The following is a 21,899-nucleotide window of genomic DNA, read 5'->3' as shown; positions in this document are numbered from 1 at the left end:
TTCTAGTTTGAATTAATCTTTCTTAAGCATGGGAGACCAAAAATGCAGACAGTATTCTAGATGAGATTTCACCAGTGCCTTGTATAATGGTATGAACACTTTCTTCTCTCTACTAGAAATTCCTCACCTGATGCATCCTAAGACTGCATTAGCCTTTTTCATGGCTGCATCACATGAACAGCTCATAGTCATCCTGAGATCAACCGGTACACCCAGGTCTTTCTCCTCCTCTGTCACTCTCAACTGATAAGTCCCCAGTTTATAACAAAAATTCTTTTAGTTAATCCCTAAATGCTTGGCTTTGCACTGTTAAATTTCATCCCATTTATATTACTCCAGTTTACAAGGTCATCCAGATCTTCTTGTATGATATCCCAGTCCTTCTCTGTATTGGCAATAACTCCCAACTTTGTGTCATTTATTGGCACACTCCCACATTTTGTGCCAAGGTTAGTAATACAAATATTAAATAAGGTTAGTCCCAAGACTGATTCCTGAGGAACTCTACTAGTAATCTTCCTTCAGCCTAACAGTTCACCTTTCACTATGACCCGTTGTAGTCACTGTAACAGGATCCCTGGGGTGCAGCCTGAGATTGTGGGACTGCTGTGCCCCCTTAAGTCTCCAGCCTGAGCTGTCTCTCACAATACTTTGCTAGTGGCTCCAGTGCTGTTATCACTCAGCACAACTGCATGTGGAGCCCCACAACCAGCTAGATTGCATGAATCATAGAATCATAGACTTTAAGGTCAGAAGGGACCATTATGATCGTCTAGTCTGACCTCCTGCACAACGCAGGCCACAGAATCTCACCCACCCACTCCTGTAACAAACCCCTGACCTATGTCTGAGCTACTGAAGTTCTCAAATGTGGTTTAAAGACTTCAAGGTGCAGGGAATCCTCCAGCAAGTGACCCACACTCCACGCTGCAGAGGAAGGCGAAAAACCCCCAGTGTCTCTGCCAATCTGCCCTGGAGAAAAATTCCTTCCTGACCCCAAATATGGTGTTCAGTTAAACCCTGAGCACGTGGGAAAGACTCACCAGCCAGACACCCAGGAAAGAATTCTCTGTAGTAACTCAGATCCCACCACATCTAACATCCCATCACAGGCCTTTGGGCATATCTACCACTAATAGTCGAGATTAATTAATTGCCAAAATTAGGCTATCCCATCATAGCATCCCTTCCATAAACTTATCAAGCTTAGTCTTGAAGCCAGATATGTCTTTTGCCCCCACTGCTTTCTTTGGAAGGCTGTTCCAGAACTTTACTCCTCTGAGAAAGGCACCAGCCAAATCCCCCAGCTCCCAGCCTTATACCTCAGGAATATACTGTCTTGCACTTCTCAGGACCCTTTCTTGAGCAATGCAAGTTTATTAATTGGTTTGCTACTTCATCAATGGAAAGTGAATATACACCAGCCTTTGTAAAACTGAGCACATTTATCAAGCACTTCAGGCAAATTCACTGGTAAAGATAAATAGTAAAACAAAAAGAAAAGGAGTACTTGTGGCACCTTAGAGACTAACAAATTTATTAGAGCATACGCTTTCGTGAGCTACAGCTCACTTCATCGGATGCATCCGATGAAGTGAGCTGTAGCTCACGAAAGCGTATGCTCTAATAAATTTGTTAGTCTCTAAGGTGCCACAAGTACTCCTTTTCTTTTTGCGAATACAGACTAACACGGCTGCTACTCTGAAACCTGTCATAGTAAAACAAGTGTATTCAATACAAAAGATAGATTTTAAGTGATAGGCAAAAAGTCAGAGTGGTTACCAAAGAAGCAAAATAAGTGCACAATCTACATCTTAAATGTATAAGACACTAGGCAATATTTTGATCAAGGAGTTTTCTCATCCCCCTGGATGTTACAGTTCACAATACACATGTTTCACCCTTGAAACCTGGGCCAATCTCCTCTGTTGGAGTCTTGAGCCTTCTTAGCATTATTGTTGCTTGCAGCATAGGTGCGGGGAGGACAAAAGGTGAAGCATGAGGCCACTGTGTTCTCTTTTATACCCTTAGTCCATGTGCTTGGAGAACATAAGTCCAGGCATGTCTGGTGGGCATTGCTGAGTCACCAGGCAAGGTTGAGCAATTCCCAGGTTATCAATCACTGTCAAACTTGGAGGGCATATCTAGTGGGGCCCCGCAGGGCTCGGCGCTAGTCCGGTACTAGTCAATATTTTTATTAATGACTTGGAAAATGGAGTGGACAGTATCTGTATAACATTTGTGAATGATACCAGGCTGGGAGGAGTTGCAAGCACTTTGAAGAACAGAATTAGAACTCAAAACGAGTCTTACAAATTAGATAATTGGTTTGAAATCAACACGATGAAATTCAAATAAATCGGTTTAAACTACTAAACTTAGGGAAAAAAATCAAATACACAACTACAAAATGGGGAATAATTGGCTGGGTGGTAGTACAGCTGAAAAGGATCTGGAGATATAGCGGGTCACAAATTAAATATGTCAACAATATGATGCAATTGTGAAAAAGGTTAATACCATTCAAAAGTATATTAACAAGTGTCATGTGTAGGACACAGGAGGTAATTGTTCTGTTATACTTGGCACTGGTGAGGCCTCAGCTGATGAACTGTGTCCAACTGTGGGCACCACACTTTAGGAAAGATGTGGGCAAAGTGAAGAGAGTCCAAAGGAGAGCAACAAAAATGCTAAAATGTTTTTTAAAAACCTAACCTATGAAGAAAGATTAGAAAGATGAAAAAATGCCCTTGTTTAGTCTTGAGAAAAGAAAACTGAGGAGGGACTGAGTAACAGTCTTCAAATATCTTAATGGGAAAGAAGATAGTGATCAATTTTTCTCCATGTCCAGTGAAATTAGGACAACTGGTAATGGACTTAATCTTCAGCACAGGAAATGTAGATTAGATATTAGCAAAAATTTCTAGCTATAAGGGTAATTAAGTGCTGGAATAGGTTTCCAGGGGAGGTTGTGGACAACCCATCATTGGAGGTTTTTAAGAACAGGTTGGACAAGTAGATATCAGGGATAGTCTAGGTTTGTTGGTCCTGCTTCGGTGCAAGGAGCTGGACTATATGACTTCTTGAAGTCCCTTCCAGCCCTATTCTGGAGATTTTCAGATTTTTCAGATTTCAGATTCAGCAATTTTCAATCAATAAAACGTCTCTCTGCCCATGGATTCTTTTATAGAAGTATAATTCTTTGTTCTTTAACTGCATGTTGCAGCTATCTGTTGCTATAGCTGGGGTTTAAGGTAATCCCAGACTAGTGAAGGAGTACTGTTCAACAAGTTAAACAATTATTTTGTTCACTCCTGTATCTTGAATAAACACCAACTTGCGTGATTATGTTTTGACTACATAAATCCCCCCTACATTTATAGTAATAACTAATAATGAGTTTGAATCTGATCTTTCTCACTCCAAGGTAAATTTGCATAACAGTGACTCCATCTAAGACATGGAGTTAGGCAAACATGTAAATCTGGTGTAAATTATTTCAAACTCAGGCCCAGTATTCTTCTTTGTGTTCTGAACATAGCCACATTTCACCCCAGAGCTGGCTGCATTTTAGTGGTGGATAAAACATTCCCTAATTGTTTTTAAATAATTGAACTGAGAGAAAGATGAAAGAAGGTTTGCAAAGGTAAGTTATCATTAGTATTAGTGCTACTATCTTTCGCTTCAGATGAAAACTACAGCCAAAAACATCTGAACCAAGCTGTGAGGGAACATCTTATTGTTGATGAAAGACAAGAGTTTGACACTTGTGGCTGGCAATTTTTCATATAGATATAGATCTGCAAGTTTGAGAACTATATCATGAGCTGGGTGAAGTATCTCCCTAAATCAGTCATGCAGTTTTCTTTGGATACAGAGGATTCTAAACTTCCTGTTATACACCATTGTGCTGTGTAGCTCTGCTCTGTTAAAGTGCTGTCATAAGCCACCTCCAAGCTGCATGCATTTTTGTAGGGGCCGAGGGGATTCCTGAAGAGATAAAGTGAAATTCTTTCTCATAACAGTAGGAGTCATGCTGGGGAGCTGAGGTAAAACATAGTTCTGCAGACCCTTGTATAATTACTTGAACATCCCTATTAGGGTATAGCAGGAAGACTCATGACAGGCAATGGCAAAAGGAGGTCATGTGCCCAGTGGAGGTCCACTCGGTTGGGTGTCTCCCGAAAATAATGTGTGCTGCAGAGTAAGAATTCTACTGGTCAACTAGGAGGCTAGTCATGTTCCTTGGATTGCAGACCATGTCCCCTTGGGGTCACCATACCGACAAGTGCAGGAGCTGTCATTCTCCCTACTGCTCTTTGAAGTGGTTGTTTAGTATTTTGCCTTGATGCCACCTAGTGGGTTCATGGTTGGGGGGTAATTATCTACATTCTGTTCCCTCACGGGTACACTGCTGCAGCAGGGGCAGGGTGGGACCTACATCTTATAAAGTGATCCAGGATCTTTTGGTCTTACAAGAATACCATAAATGTAAGACATCTTAATGGACTTCCCCTCCCTCATTAGCTGGGTTGCAGTTGGACATGGCTGGGGGAAATAGAAAGTGTTCTTGTTATGGGGAATACAGGAATTGGTGTGGGAAGGCTCTGGGTGCATGAGTGTAGGATTATAAAACAGTCTGGTCTCATTCATTGAGCTATTCCTTATGTTACACCATTATTTTCCCTTTAATAATAGACACAGTGGCTACTGGAAGTCATTTTGCTGCAGAACAATATTAATTAACACATCACTCTACACCATGCCACAGAAAAGTGCTATTAACTTCATTAAAACTATGATCTCAGTATGTTAGCTTAATACAAAAGGTGTGTCCTTTTCTTTACTGGTTATTTTACAAAAGATTAAATTGGAGAGAGGAATTCTCTACATTTTTATTCAATGTTAAGAACTGACCCTGATTTTGACTGGGAGCTTCATTAATATTCATTCATATATAATTGCCTTAATTTTTGTTATAATGACTTCAGTTACCAACTGTTTGATTGATGGGACTTGTGTTTTCCCAGTGAAGGAGGTGAGCTATATAAAAATAAATAAACTTGCCATTCATGCATATTTTTAGCTGCCTTTAATTACAAGCTAGCTAAATAAGCATGAAAATCTTACTGTGATTGATAGGATCTTTCCACTGAAGTGATTGTTTTTCATGAAGTTGGAAGGTGCTTGAATCAATCTCGTTCTAAAATTAACTGGAAGCTGCATCCTACAGAGTCAAGAAATTCTTATCTACATTAGAGATGAGGGTGAGGCACTTAATTACTTTAGCTGTAACTATGGGCAGCCGCAAAAAAAAGTAATCTGTGAAAATGCAACACAAACTCAAACTGTGCATTGGAACAAAGATACCCAACAGGTCCTATCCATCTATAATTCCTGTAATTCTGTAAATAAAAGACTAGCTGAATTACACTAAGAATTATTTCAGTAATATACAGGAGGCAGGCATAAATATGGGCCAGATCCATCCTGATTGAATCATTGACCCCCAACTTGGTAAGGCACCTCCCATCTTTTCTTGTGCTGTATATTTATACCTGCCTACTGTAATTTTCAGTCCATACATTTGATGAGGTGGGTTTTACCCCACGAAACCTTATGCTCTAATAAATTTGTTAGTCTTTAAGGTGCCACAAAAATCCTCATTGTTTTTGCTGAAACAGACTAACATGGCTACCACTCTGAAACTTGTTAAAAGTGTGGGATGGTAGGTGTATCTGCATCTGTTACTACATGTAATTGCCCAGAGGCACTCTTTTAAAGGGAGATTTACAAATATGCTGTAGATATCCTCTCTTTGTCGATGTGTTGAGTGGAGCTGGAAAGATCATGATCTTGGTCATCACCAGGAATGGAGCCCAGAAACTCCAGAGTTAAGACCATAAGTCTTTACCTCTTGAAGTAAAAGACTAAGTCCCCTAGCAGACTGTGTAGAACGGGGATAGAAGGAGATGCGTAACACACTATGAAAAGTAAGTTACAGAAGGTCATTTGAATGGTTGAAAATCCATAAAGTACATCAGGAAGTGTCTGGATTAAAAGCTTGTACAAATTTCTCAGCTAGCCAGCAGGAACCATATTTTGGGTAAAGCTCTCTGAAGTTATGCACAAAGTAGGAAAAGACAAAACACCCTTGTTTATCTGCTCTTAATTAGATTCAGTCAGAGTGGCATGATGTGATTGATAAACGATACTAAAACAACCCAGACAGTTCAGAGAAAACAGGCAGTGCTGTGAAGGTGCCTCTGTGCTGTTTGCTGTATATTCTGATAGACATGTTTGCCATTCCTATTACATGGGTGATGTTTTTTCTTCTCTAGTCATTTTCATTTAAATAGAAACAAAATTAATGGTTAAAAGCTGTATTCATAGCTTAAAGTTAATAAAAGACCTTAAAGTTTATTCTTAAAGCCTTTATTTATTGAACTTTGAATTTATTATACAATTAAATCAAATATTGCATTGCTAATAGCCTTGAAGCAATAGCAATTAGCAATGGAGAATGTTTACAAGTTGATTTATTGACCCAGATGCCAGCCTGATAGCCAACTACCAGTGTAACATGGACTGGTTGTACCCCTCTGCTACTTTCTCTTTACATCATTTACCTGTATAATCTCAGGTATGGCATATTGTACAGGTCTCAAATGAGGGAAGACCAATTCACTTCAGCTGAAAATCTGGCCCACTGTATCTAATGCTTACTCATTTATATATTTCAGCCTCAAATAAACAGCTATAAAGGAAATTTCAAACCATTGTTCATTGTCCTGACAGGTTCAGGAAGGGTTGAATCCTAAAATGTGCTGGGCTATTGCTGAACACCTGCAAATCCACTGCCATGAACAGCAGCTGTAGATGTTCACTGCCTTGCAAGTTCTAGCTTAAAGTTGTTAACACTGCTCTTTTTTAATTGAAAATTTAACTTCCTGGGGACCTACCTGTTAATAGTGGGTGAGGGGACACCATAGCAATGAAGATGGGATAGATTGATCAATCTATCTGATTCCATACCAGATTCATTTTCTTACAGGTATACAATAAAAGGAAGTTACATTTAAATTTCTAAATGAGCAGCAAAGGAAACCAAAATTAAAACAGCCACTTTAACTTTGTCTTGCTTATGTTGCCCTAAACATAATATTTATTGCAACATATAACACTTCCCTTAAACCCTTGCACAAGGTTGAGCTAAGACTAAGTAGCACATTTATCTCCCATACTTCTTCTTAATTATGTCCCATCAATAATTTAAATAGATGTGTGTGTGCTAATTAAACTGAACATATGTAAACTAAAGGTGGTTGGATTGAATGTGGATTGGACCCTTGTGGATTCACCTGGTTAATACTAGGGCAACTTCAGGAGTATGTGCCTACATTCTTTTCTAAGGACCTGATTCATATTTCACATAGTATTCATCCATCTGGCTGAACAAAGTAGTGGCTGCTGCCAATGAAATGTGTAGAAACTCCCACAGCCTCATTCATTTCATTGGTGGGCGAATGTCCACAGATAGGCGCACAATGTTTATACATATTATCGTGAGGTATTAAATCTGTATAAAAGGCATGTAAGATAGAGTGCCACAGGCCTGTCTGACTCCCTCTGTCTCTCTCACCCTCCAACCCCCTTGTAATCTATTGTTGACCGTGACAATAAGGCGATGTCTACACTTAAAGCAGCATATAGAGTACATACACTGCACATGGTGCGGATATAAATGGCAGTGTAGGAGGCGAGGCACTGTTTAGTTATGTAGAGTAAAGATATGCCAGAACCTTAGGGTATGTACCCTATGTGCCTGTCTATGTGTCCAATCTGTGCATCCCCCATGCACACTATATTTAGCAGTGTGCCTTTCCCTGTGGTGTGGTCACAACCTGCTTTTCTCTTGCACCTGTAGCTACACAAGCCTACACTTGGGGTACGTCTACAGTACGAAATTATTATTTCAAAATTATTCTATTCAAATTTTTGGAAGTGATTTTATACATTCGGTCTTGTGTGTCCCCACTAAAGCATGCAAATTCGGTGGAGTATGTCCACAGTACCGAGGCTAGCATCGAATGTCAGAACGGTGCACTGTGAGTAGCTAACCCACAGTTCCTGCAGTCCCCACTGCCAATTGGAATTCTGGGTTAATCGCCCAGTGCATGATGGGGCAAAAACATTCTAGCGAGTGTTTCTGGGTGTGTGTCATCAGTCGCTCCTCCCGCCATGAAAGCTACGACAGGCAATCATTTTGCATCCTGCTTTCAGCAGACAGTGCAGTACGGTGCACTGCTTCTCTCCTGGTACTATGAATCCACCTCGCATTTCCTCTCGTCTTTCCCTTCCTCATCTACTGCTTCCGCTGCCAACTCTGCTCAGCCATCATGGACCAAGCAGCACAGCTTCCACCGCCAACTCTGCTCTCCTGCTCTTGCCGCGCTATCTTCTCCATGTTGTCTGTCCTGGTCTCCCACCTCCTTGAAAGCTACAGAAGACAACCATTTCCCACCTTTTTTGGGCTATCTTGAACCGAACAGCACCTCTTCCACTGCCACTCTGCTCTCTTACGTTTCACACCCTTTTTCCAGGATTACCCGTGCAGGAGCCATAGCGTAGCAAGCATGGAGCCTGCTCAGATCTTCACCGCAGTTTTGACCATTGTAAATACCTCACGCATTATCCAGCAGTTCTTGCAGTACATGCAAAATTGGGCGAGGAAGTGACGACAGCGTGACTACGATAGTGATGAGCGCAGGGACACAGACATTCCTAGAAGCATGGCATGTGGCGACTGGGAGATCATGATGACGTTGTGCCAGGTTCATGCCGTGGAACGCTGATTCTGGGCCTGGGAAACAAGCACAGACTGCTGGGACCGCATTGTGTTGCAGGTATGGGATGATTCCCAGCGGCTGTGAAACTTTTGTATGCATAGGGCCACTTTCATGGAACTTTGTGACTTGCTGTCCCCTGCTCTGAAGCACAAAGACACCAAAATGAGAGCAGCCCTCACAGTTGAGAAGCGAGTGGCCATAGCCCTGTGGAAGCTTGCAACGCCAGACAGCTATCAGTCAGTCGGGAATCAGTTTAGAGTGGCAAACCTACTGTGGGGGCTGCTGTGCTGCAAGTAGCCAACGCAATCATTGACCAGCTGCTATCAAGGATAGTGACTATGGGAAATGTGCAGATCATTGTGGATGGCTTTAATGCGCTGGTGTTCCCTAACTGCGGCGGGGCGATAGATGGAATGCATATCCCGATCTTGACCCTGGCACACCGGGATGGCCAGTACATAAACCACAAAGGGTACTTTTCCATGGTGCTGCAAGCACTGGTGGATCACAAGGGATGTTTCACCGACATCAACGTGGGATGGCCGGGAATGGTGCATGACGCTCGCATCATCAGGAACTCTGGTCTGTTTGAACAGCTGCAGGAAGGGATGTACTTCCCAGACCAGAAAATTACCGATGGGGATGCTGAAATGCCTATAATTATCCTCAGGGACCCAGCCTACCCCTTAATGCCATGGCTCATGAAGCCGTACATAACCACCCTGGACAGTAGTAAGGAGATGTTCAACTATAGGTTGAGCAAGGGCAGAATGGAGGTAGAATGTGCTTTTGGACATTTGAAAGTGCGCTGGTGCAGTTTACTGACTCAGTTAGATCTCAGCACAACCACTATTCCAATTGTAATTGCTGCTTCTTGTGTGCTCCAACAATATCTGTGAGAGTAAGTTTATGATGGGGTGGGAGGGTGAGGCAACTCACCTGGCGGCCAATTTCACTAAGCCAGACAACAGGGTGATTAGAAGAGTGCAGCAGGGCATGCTGCGCATCAGAGAAGCTTTGAAAGCCAGTTTCATGACTGGTCAGGGTACGGTGTGATAGTTGTGTTTGTTTCTCTTGCAGTTACACACCCCCTATATACATATGAAAGGAAATAAAGTCACAATTGTTTAAAAATAGTTCTTTATTATTTGTTGCACAACACATTGAGAGAAATGAGAAGCTAGAATGGGAGGGAGGGGGGTATACTGGGGAAGGGGGGTAGAGGAGGAGGGAAGGACAAGTCCATAAACCAAATCAAAATTTTGGATATGCCAGCTTTCTGCTGCTTGTGCAGTCCTCTGGGATTGAATGTGTGGGTTCCCATAGCCTCCCCCACCCTGTGTTCTTGGGCATCTGAGGCTATGGAACTTGGGGAGGAGGGAGGGTGGGCGGTTATACAGGGACTGCAGTGGCAGTCTGTGGTCTTGCTGCCTTTCCCTCATTAGAACTACCATACAGAGGATCATGTCAGTTTGCTCCCCCATGAGCTTGAGCATAGCATCCTGCCTGCTCTCATAGCGTGCATCCCTACTCTCTTCGTGTTCATTCGACGCTTTAAGGGACTCTGCAATTGTTTGTCTCCACACATTCAGCTGGTCCCTATCAGTGTGGGAGGACTGCATGAGCTCGGCGAACATGTCATCCCTAGTTCATTTTTTCCACCTTCTAATCTGGACCAGCCTGTGGGACAGAGTAGATAGGGGACACGCTGAAACATTTGCACCTGTGGGAGGAGAAAAAGGGAGGGTAGTATTTTAAAAGATACATTTTAGAGAACAAAGGGGACACTTTCTCAGTGAAACAGGCAATTCACAGTACACAGCACATATTCTTTCTGTACAAGGTCTCATTTTGCCTCTTATACTGAAGTGTCTGCCACTTTGATGTGAGTAAGCTATCACACACGGCCGGGGAACAGAATTCAGCTTGCAGGCAGGCATGGGAAGCCCTAGGGGCACACGGGGTTCTGATTCTTCTGCATTCATATCAATGCTTTCAAACTGTCAGGCCCCCTTTCCCATAGCAAGCAATGCCTGGTGGGTTTGCCATATAAAAGGAGGGCCTTCAGGCTCTCTGGGATGATCGCTTCACACACCACCCCTCCACTCCCCACCCCACACCTACCACGTGGCTCCGATGAGGCTCTGAGCAGGGATGAGCCCTTTAAACTAAACACAAACAGGCCAGCATGGCTGGGTTTCCTCCCACCCCCCACTGCTTGGCTCCAATCAGACTCTGACTCACCAGAAGTGGCTTCTCCAGGGTAATGTCTGGGAGCCTGCATTGGGAGTGGGGAAGTCTATTGGGTCCAGTGTTAAGAATAGTTCCTGGCTAGGGAGGAAAATGGATTCCCCACGTAGCTCATGCAGCTCATGGTTGAAGCGGCATGTATGGGGCTGGGACCCAGAGCGCCTGTTCGCCTCCCTGGCTTTTTGGTATGTTTGCCTGAGCTCCTTGATTTTTGTACAACACTGCTGTGTGTCCCTGGAGTAGTCTCTTTCCATCATGGCCCTGGAGACTTTAGCGTACATATCTGCGTTTCTTTTTTTGGAACGTAGTTCTGCCATTACAGATTCATCTCCCCAACATGCAATGAGATCCAGTACCTCCCGTTCGGATCATGCTGGAACTCATCTGTGAATCCGGGACTGCGTGGTCTCTTGTGATGGTGAACTGTCCATGGTCGCCTGTGATGGTGGACTGTGCTGATGGTCACCTGTGCTGATGGTGATCAAACAGGAAATGAAATTGAAAAGTTCCCGGGGCTTTTACTGCCTATCTTGCTAGTGCATTGGAGTTGAGAATGTTGTCCAAAGCAGACACAAGAGAGCATTCTGGGATAGCTCCCGGAGGCCAATAACGTCAAATTGCGTCCACATTACCTGTAACCCAGAACTGCAATCTCGATTTTAGCGCTACTCCACTTGCCGAGGTGGAGTACAGAAATTGGATTAAAGAACCCTTTAAATAAAAAAAAAACGGTTTGGTCATTTGGACAGAATCAGTTTTATTTCAAAATAACTCGGCTAATTCCAAAATAACCGCATACTGTAGACCAGGCCTTGTACTGTCATCTAAGGTAAGGCTTAAGATAACAAATGCTATAGTAAGTTATGAAATTGAGGTGAAAGAAATTCCATATTGCCCCATCTTCTTGAGCCACACCAGCAGCCCTCTCCCCCTTGTGGTTCTCACCTTCCCAGCAAACAAGAATATGGGTGCTCTACCATTGACAGCAGTGCGACAAAAGCCATAGGGCTATGCACTGTTACCCTGCATAGTCTGGAATAGTTGGGCCAGTGTGAGGGAAAGGTTCTTCCGCTCCCAGAAGAAAGTCTGTGATGGATGCTGTCACTGTGCTTGTTTGCCTTTTTTTCGTGGAGCTGTTGTATATCAGTGTACTACACTATTTTTTTGTGTGGATGAACAAATACGTAATGATGCTGTCTAGTGCCTTACCCAAAGAAAGAATATGGGGCCTATTAGTTACCCAAGCTACAAGAGCTCTCTACCAGCTCCCGTAAAAGATGCCTATGATTTTAAAACTGAAGAACCAGGGTTCTAATCCTGATTCTAATGGTGTGTGAGGGAACTGTGATTTACCAAAATTAAGTTTCAAATATAGAAGTGTTCTTTAATGGTTGCTATGTTCATGGTGTAGCGATAAAGAAGTTAGATTAAAAACCTAACAGACTTTCTGGAACGTTATAACTTATGGGTACTTTGTTTCTTTTATTTCTGACCATCCAGAAGTTTAACATAAGAACCAAAAAGAGACAATATAGGCTGCTCCCTAAGACTAAGAGGAACAACTTATCTCACCTTGCTCTAGGCTGGCTCTTTGCTGACTGCCTACGGAGTATCTAGATCTCATGCTTCCGTCAATGCCACCTTGTCTGAAAGCTGTACCAGCAAAACCCTTTGGATTTAAAGTGACAACTTGTAATTTTTAGTTTTCAGTACACCCCAGATTTGCCACTAGCATAATGTTTCTGTACCACATGGAATGGATATTTCACTCTTGGGGTCTGTCTGGGTAGCAGAGCCTACCTATCAATGTGAAGGAGGAGCAGGCCCCTTCTAATAGTTGCCTAACAACTTCCAGTTAAAGTTCGTTAAGAGACAACGCCCGAGTGAGTAGTCTTAGTGGTACTCGCTCAACCTCCTGGACAGAACTGTGTGTGTGTAGGGGGCAGGGGGTGAGAAAGAATGTGGGAGGACCAAGGTGATTGATAAAAAGACATAGACATAGACACTCTCAAGCGGGGCAGAGAGAACCAGACTGGAAGAGATGGTCAGACACAGGAACCTGACTGTGTGTCAGAAAGAGCTACACATGTCCAGGTCACCCTTATGGGGTGGTAGTGCCTTAGGTAAATCAAATCTTACCTTAGGTAAGACAGATGTGAATAAAAGTTGTTTGTTGTTTTGAAATCCTTTCACTCTGTTTTTGTTTGTTTGGTTGGTTCATTTGTTCTGACTGCTAAATAAAAATACTTTGTTTCAAGGAGGCTGTTTCTCAGTGGCACTGATTACCGGCTTCCAATGGGAGGAAAGGCAAATGCTCAAAGCCCAGCTGCATCTGCAGAGTGCTAGGTGGCTAATATACACAGGATAGAGTACCTGGGTCTGAGTTTAAGGGTGAAAGAATGGCGAGATTCTACCTTGAGACAGGTAAGATCAAGTGGCCCAAGACCTGAGGGGAAACACATTCAGAGAGACCAGAAAGGGCACAGAGCTGTAACTAGCCCTTTAACTGTGACAGAAGTCAACAGTGGCTATTGTCTTCAGCACATGGATTTAGTACATCAGACGCAATGCCTCCCATGGGCAGGCCTTTCTTGTTCCTGGTTCCTCATGGCCAATCTGTTGTATCCATGAAAAAGAAGTGATCTTCATCTCATACTGCTGCTACTGCTATTTTTGTTTTGTTTTGTTTTGGTCTTTGCTACATAATTGAAAGGCTAATATCACACCTTAGGGGCCTTGATAGGCTGTCAGCTATGTGATGTAAACTACACTTGTGAGTTATGAGAGCTCTTCATGAAGCCGATGTTGACACATAAAATACACTCAATGTTTTTTGTTAATGTCCTTCCGCCTTTGATTGAAGTCACAAAGATGTTCCTTACTATTGGAAATATACATATATATTTAGGATTTTATTGTACAATAATTTAGGGAGGGGGTGGTTCACATTCTCTTTTTCTATCCCTTGTTAATAAAATTCTCTCTTCTTCTAAACCTGACCTCTAGCGAAGGACAGAGTGAGTGACACAAAACAATTTACAGGTAAGCTGCTTGGTGCTTTTAATGGATTTATTGCTCATGAAAGGTGCAATATTGCCAGATCTGCAGACTCAAACCCTCTGGTCACTCATGGAACAGCTAAAACCTACAAAGCATCACTTGAAACCTTGCGTCATGTAATTGTGTCTCAGTCCTGTCCTACTAATTTCACTACTGGCAGGGAGAGAAGCCTCAATGGGGCTATTCTTTCATGTTCCTATCTCTGTGGGACAATAGTCCAGACAACAAGACCATTCCTTATCTTGTTACCCTATGATCTTCAATACTATTTGAAAGAGAGGTTCTTTTCTGTACAACATGATACAAGTGATTAAGATCTAAGAGAAAAAGAAGTAATTAGATAGAATCCAAGTGTCATTCTAACTGAAGAGGGAAAAACATTTTTTCCCCCAGCTAGGCTAGATAGCCTCAATGCCTCCCAGATCTGTTGCATTATGTTTCTGGAGATACCTCCTTCTTCAGGCAAGTGTGCCTCAGGTGCTTGGTTAATTATTCTGCTGGTTCAGAAAGCCTGAGGTGAGCATGGTTACTCATGTACTCATTCATCTATAATTATAAGATTGAGAGTTAGATGTTAACTAATTCTCCTTGCATACAAACGACTCCAAACAGATTTAAGCCCTAACATGGTACAGAAACACATATATAAATTGTCAACCATATGCAAATCACAAGCCCTGGGGAGTCAGAAGAACAAAATTAGTAACATCACAAGATGAAGAGTATTAGGTTAGCAGCCAGTCTGGAATTCTGCAAGTAAGTTGATGAATGCCTATGAAATGGACGCAAGTTAAAAAGCAACAGAAAAGTTTGTACAAATACAGGGAACTGCATAGTATTATATATACTCAAAAATACGATGAACCAGCTGGCAAAGCCGTGTTTAGCACTGAAATCAAAAGGCGTCTATGCAGTCAAGAGTGATGAGGGGTGGGGTGGCTTTCTGATGGGAGGTATTCTATACAGCAATGGAGAACAGTTTGATTTGGGAGCTTGGCCATGAGAGATGATGTCATGTGTGTCATTACCTGTATGAATTGCAAGTGCAGTTGGTTTTGCAAGTGAACTCCCTATTCAAAAACATAACACCCTGTGCATAAAACAAAGCAGGAATACAGACTCCAATGATGGTATTCAGTCATTTTTCTTGCATAGGAGGAATGAACAAACTTTTCTTCAGCTTGTCAGAAGTGAGGATAACTGGCACTATTTGGATGATTCTGGAATGACATTTAACTATCATATTTAGTTGTGCCAGCAAAAATATAACAGGCCAGATCCTCCCTGGCTGTAAATCAGTTTAGCTACATTTAATTCAGTGGAACTTGTGGGTTTGTATCAGGTGAGGATCTGGCCCCAAAACAATAAAAGTGACACTCCTAGGTGTTCCTTTGAACTAAAAATGTAGGGCTAAGGGGTGGGTGGAGGAAGCCCAACAACATGAAGATACACTGAATTGAATCCTATTCTGGAATAAAACCTAGGGATGTTCCTGATAAAGGACTAAGATAGATGCTGGTTTTGATCCGCAAATCTGGAGTAAAACAAATATAATATGGCAATGGATTGTCTCCCCATTTATGTGTTTACATGACTATATACATTCTTGATCAAGTTTAGTTCCCAATGTAATGGTAAAATCAGATACAGGGCCTGATTTTGCACTATCTTGCAGCTGGTGTGGGTGTGCACTCCAATGCATATTGAGTACAAGGTAGGGGTAAAATGTTTCCAAATCAGAATTTTCCACTTACTTACACTGGTAGCAGCATTCCATATACACTGTGCACCCACTCTAGAAGGGTTCTAAATGGCCGCATAACGTGAAAAGGCCTGGAGAGTCAATATCCACCATATTTTGGAAAAGAGAACTTGGAAAGAACTAAAAAGGGGCTGTAGCAGCAGTAGCAGCATAAATTCTTCTCTCCCCTCTCGTACAAAACATAAAGGAAATATTACAAATGTGGCCAACATCTTGATTTCACCTGAAATTTCATGGGTAAAATTTCTTGAGCAGCAGTTGGCTGCATGTATGTTTCAAAGCAAAAAACCCAAACAAAAACTGGCAGAAAAATGAGATTTTGAGTAGTGTGAAAGCATCTGAAGCAAAGGAACAAAGCTCTGGATGGTGTATTTTTATTTAGTAGAGGGGAAGAGTACTTTTTTTACTGCTCTGCTTTGTATAAGCTTATGGGCCAAATCCTCAGCTGATGTATATTGATGTAGCTCTGCTGATTTACAGCAGATGAGATGCTGGCCCTCGTTTTATTTGTATGTAATGGTAATTTAAGAAAACACTGCAGAATTCAGCAGTTTCCCCTCCATACAAATGTTTACATAGCTACAGGAAAGGAGTATTGCTTGCCTAAAATCAGGCATCTGACAACACATTTCAGAATATGAAAATAACTGAGAATCTTAATCTATTTTTCTCACTGAATCAGCAGCCATGGAACAACTTTCTCATCTGTCTGTATGAAGAGGAACCCTTCTCCCCTGGACCATGACCTGAACTCATGCCCCATTGTAAACTGCTCTTTGATGAGTGAGACTCCAAATGAGAAGTGCTGGAGGCTGTGTCTATGAGGATTACATTCTGTAACTTATTTATTAGTTGCTTTGTGTGCAGGAAAGGGCAAAGACTAATGAAATATAATATTGTTGTTGATCATTCATTTATATACTTACTTGTAGGTTTAGGAAGAATTTCCCGGCAGGAGCTAATCCCTGATTGTAAAGAAAGCTGAGGGAGGGAGGGAGGAAGGGGTTACAAATAGTAACAGAAACAAAATGAAGAAACTACTTGGTGCTACAATTATAACATAGAATAAAAAAAACCTCCTCCAACTGTCCCACACCCCGTCACCTATAAACATCTAAGCAGTGCTGCCTAGTGGTTAGAGCACTGTACTGGGACTCAGGAGGCCTACGTTTTGTTTCTTGCTCAGTCATTGATCTGCTGGGTCTCTTTGGGGAAGTCATGTCCCCATTCTGTGCCTCGCTTTCCCCATCTTTAAAATGGGAATAATGGTACTGCTCTCCTTTGTACAATCAGTTATAAAAGCTAGGTATTATTATTATTCTCTCAGCCCTCTCAGTGCTCTTGGGTTTTTTTTCTTTGCTCTGGACCCCATTGGGCCAGGGATGTACAAGTGGAGAGGAGGAAAAATTTGAGAGTGAGCCCAGGGGGAAAAGAATCATGCCAGAGATAATACTATCCCTGGAACAATGTACCCTCACTTCTTGGGTCAACCGTGTTGCTCCAGCAATTTCCAGCTTCATGCAATCGGGTGAACCCAAGCACACTTTAAAGGGTGCGATTGTTCTGCATTGTGAAAAGACTTCTAGTAAAATGGTCTAGCTCTGTATTTTTTTCACCAGATTGTTTTGTGGGGATGCTCATTCCTCTAAGGCCTTCCCTCCATGTTCAGCCTGCCTCCTTCCCTCATATAGACGTTCCCTCCCCAAAAAGAGCTGCCTCCCTCTCCACAGATGAAAATCCTAGGCCTTAACCTATTCAGTGTTGTGAAATGGCTGCAGAACAGAGATGTTAGGACTGGGGCAGAGCAGACACATTTAAAGGGAACACCTGCAAAATTGCTTCTTATTCTCTTGCAGACCTGATGGCTGTATTTAAAGAAGTAGCTGAAAGCACAGATTAAGTCACTGAAATCCATATTAATATTCAGCAGTTTAGACGTACTTGCACTCATTTTAACAGCATAATGTTCTATGTGGCAGTACCAGCTCTTCCTCAATAAATCTAATCCCATACATTTATTGGTGTCCATATTTATTCTTTAAAATGTTTATGATGTTCTTTAAAGGCTGTGGTCTATTTTAATTTCAGAAATGTAATGACCATGAAATAGTTAGAAACACTGACTTAGGGCTATTAATGCAGTGCTAATGGAAATGGTTGGGTTAGAATAATCTGTGTGTGTGTCTCCGTGTTGTGACTTTGTTAGCATCAATTTATAATTTGCATTGCTGTTCTGGCCCAAACCTGACAAAATCAGACCCACAGTAGCCATAGGGTATATCTTTACAAATCCAATTGCAGAGTCATGGTCTTTGTGTCTATGTGCATTTCACTCATGGGGCAGATCACCAAGCTGTCATAGAATCACAGAATCATAGAATATCAGGGTTGGAAGGGACCTCAGGAGGTCATCTAGTCCAACCCCCTGCTCAAAGCAGAACCAATCCCCAACTAAATCATCCCAGCCAGGGCTTTGTCAAGCCTGACCTTAAAAACTTCTAAGGAAGGAGATTCCACCACCTCCCTAGGTAACGCATTCCAGTGTTTCACCACCCTCCTAGTGAAAAAGGTTTTCCAAATATCCAACCTAAACCTGTCCCACTGCAACTTGAGACCATTACTCCTCGTTCTGTCATCTGCTACCACTGAGAACAGTCTAGATCCATGCTCTTTGGAACCCCCTTTCAGGTAGTTGAAAGCAGCTATCAAATCCCCCCTCATTCTTCTCTTCCACAGACTAAACAATCCCAGTTCCCTCAGCCTCTCTTCATAAGTCATGTGTTCCAGTCCCCTAATCATTTTTGTTGCCCTCCACTTGACGTTTTCCAATTTTTCAATATCCTTCTTGTAATGTGGGGCCCAAAACTGGACACAGTACTCCAGATGAGACCTCACCAATGTCGAATAGAGGGGAATGATCACGTCCCTCGACCTGCTGGCAGTGCCCCTACTTATACATCCCAAAATGCCATTGGCCTTCTTGGCAACAACGGCACACTGTTGACTCATATTCAGCTTCTCGTCCACTGTAATCCCTAGGTCCTCTTCTGTACAACTGCTGCCTAGCCATTCGGTCCCTAGTCTGTAGCAGTGCATGGGATTCTTCCGTCCTAAGTGCAGGACTCTGCACTTGTCCTTGTTGAACCTCATCACATTTCTTTTGGCACAATCCTTGAATTTGTCTACATCCCTGTGTATCCTATCCCTAACCTCCAGCGTATCTACCTCTCCTCCCAGTTTAGTGTCATCTGCAAACTTGCTGAGGGTGCAATCCACACCATCCTCCAGATCATTAATGAAGATATTGAACAAAACCGGCCCGAGGACCAACCCTTGGGGCACTCCACATGCTACCGACTGCCAACTGGACATGGAGCCATTGATCACTACCTGTTGAGCCCGACAATCTAGCCAGCTTTCTATCCACCTTATAGTCCATTCATCCAGCCCATAATTCTTTAAGTTTCTGGCAAGAATACTGTGGGAGACCGTGTCAAAATCTTTGCTAAAGTCAAGGAACAACACATCCACTGCTTTCCCCTCATCCACAGAGCCAGTTATCTCATCATAGAAGGCAATTACATTAGTTAGGCATGACTTGCTGTTGGTGAATCCATGCTGACTGTTCCTGATCACTTTCTTCTCCTCTAAGTGCTTCAGAATTGATTCCTTGAGGACCTGCTCCATGATTTTTCCAGGGACTGAGGTGAGGCTGACTGGCCTGTAGTTTCCAGGATCCTCCTTTTTCCCTTTTTTAAAGATGGGAACTACGTTAGCCTTTTTTCAGTCATCCGAGACCTCCCACGATCACCATGAGTTTTCAAAGATAATGTCCAATGGCTCTGCAATCATATCCACCAACTCCTTTAGCAGTGCATCCGGTCCCATGGACTTGTGCTCGTCCTGCTTTTCTAAATAGTCCCGAACCACTTCTTTCTCCACAGAGGGCTGGTCACCTCCTCCCCATTCTGTGCTGCCCAGTGCAGCAGTCTGGGAGCTGACCTTTTTCGTGAAGACCTAGGCAAAAAAAGCACTGAGTACATTAGCTTTTTCCACATCCTCTGTCACTAGGTTGCCTCCCTCATTCAGTAAGGGGCCCACACTTTCCTTGACTTTCTTCTTGTTGCTAACATACCTGAGGAAACCCTTCTTGTTACTCTTAACATCTCTTGCTAGCTGCAACTCCATTTGTGATTTGGCCTTCCTGATTTCTCTCCTGCATGCCCGAGCAATATTTTTATACTCCTCCCTGGTCATTTGTCCGATCTTCCACTTCTTGTAAGCTTCTTTTTTGTGTTTAAGATCAGCAAGGATTTCACTGTTAGGCCAAGCTGGTCGCCTGCCATATTTACTATTCTTTCTACACATTGGGATGGTTTGTCCCTGTAACCTCAATAAGAATTCTTTAAAATACAGCCAGCTCTCCTGGACTCCTTTCCCCCTCATGTTATTCTCCCAGGGGATCCTGCCCATCAGTTCCCTGAGGTTGTCAAAGTCTGCTTTTTTGAAGTCCAAGGTCCGTATTCTACTGCTCTCCTTTCTTCCTTGTGTCAGGATCCTGAACTCAACCATCTCATGGTCACTGCCTCCCAGGTTCCCATCCACTTTTGCTTCCTCTACTAATTCTTCCCAGTTTGTGAGCAGCAGGTCAAGAAGAGCTCTACCCCTAGTTTGTTCCTCCAGCACTTGCACCAGGAAATTGTCCCCTATACTTTCCAAAAACTTCCTGGATTGTCTGTGCACCGCTGTATTGCTCTACCAGGAGATATCAGGGTGATTGAAGTCTCCCATAAGAACCAGGGCCTGCGATCTAGTAACTTCCATTAGTTACCGGAAGAAAGCCTCGTCCACCTCATCCCCCTGATCCGGTGGTCTATAGCAGACTTTCACCACGACATCACCCTTGTTGCTCACACTTCTAAACTTAATCCAGAGACACTAGGTTTTTCTGCAGTTTCATACCGGAGCTGTGAGCAGCCATACTGCTCGCTTACATACAATGCAACTCCCCCACCTTCCTGTCCTTCCTGAACAGTTTATATCCATCCATGACAGTACTCCAGTCATGTGAGTTATCCCACCAAGTCTCTGTTATTCCAATCACATCATAATTCCTTGACTGTGCCAGGACTTCCAGTTCTCTCTGCTTGTTTCTCAGGCTTTTTGCATTTGTGTATAGGCACTTGAGGTAACTTGCTATTTGTCCTGCTTTCTTAGTATGAGGCAGGAACCCTCCCCTTTCATGGTCTCCTGCTTGTGCTTCCTCTCAGTATCCCACATCCCCACTTACCTCAGGGCTTTGGTCTCCTTCCCCTGGTGAACCTAATTTAAAGCCCTCCTCACTAGGTTAGCCAGCCTGCTTGCGAAGATGCTCTTCCTTCTCTTCGTTAGGTGGAGCCCGTCTCTGCCTAGCACTCCTCCTTCTTGGAACACCGTCCCATGGTCAAAGAATCCAAAGCCTTCTCTCCAACATCACCTGCATAGCCATTTGTTGACTTCCACGATTCGACGGTCTCTACCCAGGCCTTTTTCTTCCTCGGGGAGGATGGACGAAAACACCACTTGCACCTCAAACTCCTTTATCCTTCTTCCCAGAGCCACGTAGTCTGCAGTGATCCACTGCAGTGATCCAAGAAGGTCATTCTTGGCAGTATCATTGGTGCCCACGTGGAGAAGCAGGAAGGAGTAATGATTCAAGGGCTTGATGAATCTCGGCAGTCTCTCTGTCACATTGTGAATCCTAGCTCCAAGGACATCACGTGAGAGAGACATGGAGATGGTCATGATCATAGAATATCAGGGTTGGAAGGGACGTCAGGAGGTCATCTAGTCCAATATGATGATAGATCCTGCAGTGAGTCGTGCTGCCTGAATTTTACATGCCCAAGTGTTGGACTTTTGATAGTACAAACACACAGATATTATTCTCGCCCTGAAGAGCTTACAATTTAATAATGGACCTGGTGGACTGCAGTGAT

General features: G+C 43.0%; 1 long non-coding RNA gene across 1 annotated transcript; it reads left to right on the top strand.

Annotated features, from left to right (window-relative positions):
• The first annotated feature begins 1,342 nt into the window (after positions 1 to 1,342).
• On the top strand, positions 1,343 to 21,418 carry LOC122459618. The gene is made up of 3 exons (XR_006280423.1): positions 1,343 to 1,486; positions 17,852 to 17,858; positions 21,406 to 21,418. It is a non-coding gene; the product is annotated as an uncharacterized LOC122459618 (long non-coding RNA).
• Positions 21,419 to 21,899: the final 481 nt, after the last annotated feature.

This window comes from Dermochelys coriacea, chromosome 3, assembly GCF_009764565.3.
Source record: "Dermochelys coriacea isolate rDerCor1 chromosome 3, rDerCor1.pri.v4, whole genome shotgun sequence".
Lineage (NCBI taxonomy): Eukaryota > Metazoa > Chordata > Testudines > Dermochelyidae > Dermochelys > Dermochelys coriacea.
The sequence above is the reverse complement of the archived record's forward strand: the minus strand, read 5'-3'. Positions and strand labels throughout refer to the sequence as shown.